Genomic DNA, 7,448 nt, shown 5'->3' with positions numbered 1-7,448 from the left:
GGTACTGGTAGAAAAATAGACACATAGTTCAATGGAACAGAACAGAAACCCTAGAAATAAAACCACAACTATATGGTCAATTTGTCTTTGACAAAGCAGGAAAGAATATACGATGGGAAAAAGATAGTCTCTTCAATAAATGGTGTTGGGAAAACTGGACAGCAGCATGCAAAAGAATGAAACTGGTCCACTTACTTATACCATACACAAGAACAAATTCAAAATGGATTAAAGACCTAAATTTGAGACCTGAAACCATAAAAATCCTAGAGGAGAACACAGGCAGTAACCTCTTTGACATCGACCATAGCAACTTCCTTCTAGATATGTCTCCTCAGGCAAGGGAAACAAAAGCAAAAATAAACTATTGGGACTACATTAAAATAAAAAGCTTCTGCACAGCAAAGGGAACAATCAACAAAACTAAAAGGTGACCTGATGAATGGGAGAAGATATTTGCAAATGACATATCCAATAAAGAGTTAGTATCCAAAATATATAAAGAACTTTTTGGGGCACCTGGGTGGCTCATTTGTTAAGTGTCTGCCTTTGGCTCAGGTCATGATCCCAGGATCCTGGGATCAAGCCCCGCATCGGGCTCCCTGCTCAGTGGAGAGCCTGCTTCTCCCTCTCCCATTCCCCTGCTTGTGTTCCCTCTCTCGCTGTGTCTCTCTCTCTGTCAAATAAATAAATAAAATCTTTAAAAAAAAAAAAAAAAAGAACTTTTCAAGCTCAACACCCCAAAACCAAATAATTCAATTAAAAATGGGCAAAAAAACAAAAAAGGGCAGAAGACATGAACAGACATTTCTCCAAAGAAGACATACAGATAGCCAACAGACACATGAAAAGATATTCATCATCACTTACCATCAGGGAAATGCGCATAAAACTACAATGAGATATCACTTCACACCTGTCAGAATGGCTAAAATCAACAACACAAGTAACAACAGGTGTTGGAGAGGATATGGAGAAAGGGGAACTCTCTTGCACTGTTGGTGGGAATTTAAACTGGTACAGCCACTCTGGAAAGGAGTATGGAAGTTACTCAAAAATTAAAAATAGAACTACTCTACAATCTAGCAATTGCACTATTTACTCAAAGAACACAAAAACACTAATTTAAAGAGATATATGCACCTCGAAGTTTATAGCAGCATTATTTACAATAGCCACAATATGGAAGCAGCCCAAGTGTCCATCAACTGATGAGTGTATAAAGAAGATAAAGTATATATATATACAATAGAATATTAGTCCTAAAAAAGAATGAAATCTTGCTATTTGTAATGACATGGATGGAGCTAGACAGAATAATGCTAAGGAAAGTAAATCAGTCAAAGACAAATAGCATATGATTTCACTCATATATGGAATTTAAGAAACAAAACAAATGAGCAAAGGTAAAAGAGAGAGAGAAACCAAGAAACAGAGTCTTAATTATAGAGAACTGATGGTTACCAGAGGGAAGGTGGGTGGGAGGTTAGGTTAAATAGGTAATGGGGATTAAGGAGTGCACTTGTTGTGATGAGCACTGGGTGTGGTATGGAACTGTTGAATCATTATATTATACACCTGAAACTTACGTAACACTGTAAAAAATGAAATAAATAATAATTAGTGTACTCTACCTTCCAGATAACATGTAGTACAGTTTATCACAGATTAGACAACTTCCTTTATAAGAAAACAAACAGGATTGCATTATATTCAATCCCTCATTCACTCATTCACACATGCAACAAACAGTCATCTAATGTCTATTCTGAGTAGGCACAATTGTACATGTTGTGGCAACAGCAGTGAACAAAACAAAGTTGCTACCTTCATGTATCTTATATTTAGTGGGTCATTGAATAATTTAGCAAATCAATTAATTGATTTCTGGTAGTGAGCAGCGATAATTAGAAAAGTAAAGCAAGGTAAGAGGATTTAGAATGTGGGAGATGAGGAGAGCTGTTTTAAATAAATGGTCAGGGAGGTCTCCCAGCTGAGACTCAAATGGTGTGAACGAATGAGTCATAGGAAGATTTGAGAGAGAAGACAGGCATCACTACTTTTGAAACTCTGATCTCCTGGACCCTAAGACCTACAACTTTGGAACGGCCTTTCCAACTTAGTTGATTTCCCCCAGTTGAATCTCTTTACTGTCTATACAGTAGAGCTATAGCTCTATCAAGTATACTGTCCAGGTCTTGGGTCCTTCTAATTTCAGGATGGATGGAATGGATAATAAAATTAACAACTACACCTTGACTTTTGTTACTAACTGATACCCCAAGTTCTAAAATCCATTTGTATGACAGAATACCAATATACAGCTCTCACTAGGAAACTAGGGGATGTGGCCCACATTTTCCCCTGGAGGCATACAAATATGCCTAAATTACTCAAAGTAAGCATTATCCACAGAGGGAAACAGGCTAATTCCCACAGAAGTGACTTAATCTCCCATATGAAAGACTAAAGCAGGGCGCCTGGGTGGCTCAGTTGGTTAAGCGACTGCCTTCGGCTCAGGTCATGATCCTGGAGTCCCTGGATCAAGTCCCTCATCGGGCTCCCTGCTCAGCAGGGAGTCTGCTTCTCCCTCTGACCCTAACCCCTCTCATGTGTTCTCTCTCATTCTCTCTCTCAAATAAATAAATAAAATCTTAAAAAAAGAAAGAAAGAAAGACTAAAGCATGAGTAGTCAAACTTCAGCTTTTGGTTCATATTTCTCTACACAAATACTTTACACTAATGTACCTCCAAAGAATGAGCCATAAACTTAGGAAAAAAGAATAGCAGCCCTATTTTCAAACCAGTGGTGGTATCCTCACCATTTACATAGCCATCAAAGAATACCTCAGGAAGAGTCTTGAGTCCTGTGATTAAGAAATCATAAGATTTCAGAACCTATATACAGTCCCTCAGTGGAGAAGTGCAATGTCTGTGTTGATGTCCCTCCTTCTCAAGCTACCAATAATTTATCCTCTTTTCTGTACTCCTTAAAGACTACATTTTTTGATCACATAAAAAAATATTTTTCAGAAATATAAAAGTAGAACTTTTCTAAACCTTCCGTATTTCCATAAAGTTCATTTTCCAAAAGCCAATCTAATTTGTTTTTCCACTAAACTCATTCATGTGTCACTTGACAACTAGGCACTAGAGATACAGAGGCAAACAAAAGAAACAAGAGTCCTGCCCTCCTGGAACTTGCTCTCTGGACTGAATCAAAGAATGAAATGCAAAAAATGAAATCATAAAAATAATAGGATAGAATATGAGTAAGCTCTTTTATAATCTTAGGGTGATAAGGAAAGCCTTTTTATACACATTTCATGAAAGTTAAAAATAATAAAAGACTGACATATTTATCATAAAATGATAAGACTGACAGACATAAGAACAGAGTAAAATTCTTAAATTGATAACAAAATAACAACAATGACAATAACAAAATAAACAAAGCCCAAAAGATAAATGACAATTTGGAGAAAAATATTTAATACATACATCAAAGAGTAAACTTCTTAATACAAAGCAACAAAAGTAAGATAAAACAAAATGGATAAATAGGCAAAGGACATAACCAGGAAAGTCACAGAGAAAGACCTACAGTCAATTAAATGGCTCAACCTTACTTAAAATGTAAATTAAAACAAATACTTGAGTTTTTATTTAAAATTATTTTTAAATTTTTAAAGCTTTAAAATGTCTAAAGGTATGAGAAAATGTTCATTTGCTTTCAGAAAAAAATACACATTTCTGGTTTTATTTTTGTTTAAGTTTTTATTTCAATTCCAGTTAGTTAACATCCAGCGTAGTATTAGTTTCAGGTATATAATATAATGATTGAACACTTCCATACAACACCCGATGCGCATCACAGTAAGTGCCCTCCTAATCCCCATCACTTATTCAACCCAACCTCCCACCCATCTCCCCTCTGGTAACCATCAGTTTGTTTTCTATAGTTAAGAGTCTGTTTCTTGGTTTGCCTCTCTCTTTTTTTTTCCCTTTGTTCATGTGTTTTGTTTCTTAAAATTCCATATATGAGTGAAATCACATGGTATTGTCTTTCTCTGACTTATTTCACTTAGCATAATATTCTCTAGCTTCATCCATGTCATTGCAAAGAGCAAGATTTCACTCTTTTTTATGGATGAGTAATATTCCATTGTATATATACCACATCTTCTTTATCCATTCATCAATTGATGGACACTTGAGCTGTTTCCATAATTTGGTTATTGTAGATAATATTGCTATAAAGATCAGGGTGCATGTATCCTGTTGAGTTAGTATTTTTGTATTCTTTGGGTAAACACCTAGTAGTGCAAGTGCTGGATTGTAAGGTAGTTCTATTTTTAACTTTTTGAAGAACCTCCACACTCTTTTCCAGAGTGGCTGCATCAGTTTAAATTCCCACCATCTTTTCATGTGTCTGTTGGCCATCTGAATATGTCTGTTTGTGTCTCCTGCCCTTTTTTGGTTTTTTTGCCCATTTTTAATTGGATTATTTGGTTTTGGGGTGTTGAGTTTGAAAAGTTCTTCATATATTTTGGATACTAACTCTTTATTGGATATGTCATTTGCAAATATCTTCTGCCATTCATTAGGTCACCTTTTAGTTTTGTTGATTGTTCCCTTTGCTGTGCAGAAGCTTTTTATTTTAATGTAGTCCCAATAGTTTATTTTTGCTTTTGTTTCCCTTGTCTCAGGAGACATATCTAGAAGGAAGCTGCTATGGTCGATGTCAAAGAGGTTACTGCCTGTGTTCTCCTCTAGGATTTTTATGGTTTCAGGTCTCACATTTAGGTCTTTAATCCATTTTGAATTTGTTCTTGTGTATGGTATAAGAAAGTGGTCCAGTTTCATTCTTTTGCATGCTGCTGTCCAGTTTTCCCAACACCATTTGTTGAAGAAACTATCTTTTTCCCATTGTATATTCTTTCCTGCTTTGTCAAAAATAAATTGACCATGTAGTTGTGGGTTAGAAAAATTAAACATTTTTACATTTCCTTTTGGAAAGAAATTTAGTTAAATCTATCAAAATTTTAAATATGCTAACCCTTTGACCTCCCAGTGATTTTACTTCTAGTAATCATATAAATATACTTAAATATTTGTGCACAAATATATATGTAATGATATTCAATACAGCAAAGTTTGCAATAAAAATGTTTTTAAAATAATGAATAGAAAATTAATTACATATCATGGAATACTCTGCATTTATTAGAAAGAATGATGTAGGTCCATGTGTACTGATATGAAAAGATGTTCAAGATATATTAACATTATTATTTATTTCATATATATATTTAATATATATGTATACATATATCAAATTGTGAATAATGTTTATCTTTGTGAAAATTAAAGTTATGTAGGTCATTTACTTTTTTATAAAATTTCTAAATTGTCTAAATTATTTACAGCAGCATTTTTACCTTCGCAAGTAGAATAAATTATAAAGGGGTAAGCCCCAGGGTTTAATCATTATGTGCTTATCAGGCATTTATTATTATTTATTATATACTTTTTATCCTCTTTATATCCTGATGTCATATTGCTAACATAAAGTAGACTAGCTATCCATATACACCTGTATGATTGAACATCATTGCTCAGTTGAATGCACAAAGATCTGTTATTTGGGTGTCCTAACAAAAGGAGATGCTAGGATAGAACACTCCAGAATTGAACAGTTGTCTTCCACTATAGTAGGCTGAGGAGAGATGTAAAGCACAAAAGGTCATCTAAGTATGTGCATGATATTTATTACTAGCTAGAACCTTGGACCAAAGCCTTTGGAGCTCCTATTATGATGAACTGGGCTGAACCATGTAGGAGCCTGCAGATTTATTCAGTTACTTTAGCTTAAGACCTAGACCAGAAACAGAACAAAGAACCATCTTCTTGCCCAATTTCACTCATACCCACATAGCTTATCTTGGCCACCCACATGTAACATTATAAGAAGGTAGGTGAACAAAACAGCACCATCCCTTTTTCCAAAGGTCTAATGTGGAAAAATGCCAAAGCTTCTTCTCAATGTGTCCTTCTCTCTGAGCCCCAGACTGGCCTAGCTTAGCCTTCTAAGAGTGGAGGCATTCCCCAAGCAAAAGATGCCTGGAAGCTCTACCTTAACCCACAAGTTTTATTGGGCTAAGAGAAAAGAGAATTTCACAGAGAGGTCCAAGGAGAGGGCACAGCCTGCTTTCAATTTTATTTATAATACTTTTATTCCAACTAACTGCCTAACTGCATTTCTTCTGACCCGGTGTGTGTGTGTGTGTGTGTGTGTGCAAAATGTTGGGAATATGGAGCTCCTCCTAGTGGTTGGAGTACATGGCCATCAGCTTCAAAACTAAAGTCCTAATTTTTCTGTTTTCACTTGTTAATTTAGAAATATTTGAAGGGCAATGAAATTGAGAGGCTGAAAACATGATATCAAACAGGAAATGAGAGAATGACTGAAGAAGGCAATGGCTGTTCTCTTTTTGCAGGAACAACTGGGGAGAATTTCAGTCAGGCCAATGGAAACTTTGGGTAACAAGTGGATAATTTTGGAAAATCAGCATGTAAGGTTGAAAAATTCTTCTTCCCAAATTATAAAATAGGATAATCCTAGCAATGAATCAAGGTGATATCCATGCTCTGTCCCAGGAATTGATAAAAATACTAATATTTATAAGTACTCAATAAATATGTTTAATTTGTTGAATAAAAGGCCTAAAGAGCCTCACCTCCTTAAGAATTAGATTTGATTCATAAGATCTTTATTTTCTATTGTATTTGGAGTTCTTTTGACCTAATGACAGTCAGGCGTTATCCGTGGGCAAAATTCCCATGGAGAAAACAACTGAATTTTGAGCTACTTTTAAAAAACAATAGTCTTGGGGGCAACTGGGTAGCTCAGTCGGTTAAGTATCCAACTCTTGATTTTGTTTTTGTTTTGTTTTTAATTTTTTTTAATTTATTTGACAGCGAGAGAGGGAGAAGCAGGCTCTCCACCGAGCAGGGAGCCCAACGTGGGGCTCGATCCCAGCACCCTGTGATCATGACCTGAGCCGAAGGCAGACGCTTAACAACTGAGCCACCCAGGCACCACCAGACTCTTGATTTTGGCTCAGGTCATGATCTCAGGGCATGGGATCAATCCCCATGTTGAGCTCCATGCTCAGTGGGGAGTCTGCTTGAGATTCTCTCTCTCCCTCTCCCCCTGAACCTCCCCACTAAGATAAATAAATAAATCTTCTAAAAAAAACAATAGTTTTAAACACAAAAATATATATTGTCTCTTGCCTGAAGGCCCCAAAGAACAGAAAAACCCATACAGCCCATGACAACTTAATATGATTTGAAGAATATTAAAAAGACATATCTAAACATTTCCTTCCATGGGCACCTGGGTGGCTCAGTTGGTTGAGCATCCAACTCTTGATTTCAGCTCA

This window comes from Mirounga leonina, unplaced genomic scaffold (assembly GCF_011800145.1).
Source record: "Mirounga leonina isolate KUSES-001 unplaced genomic scaffold, KU_Mleo_1.0 Mir_129, whole genome shotgun sequence".
Classification (NCBI taxonomy): domain Eukaryota; kingdom Metazoa; phylum Chordata; class Mammalia; order Carnivora; family Phocidae; genus Mirounga; species Mirounga leonina.
Note: the sequence above shows the minus strand (reverse complement) of the source record.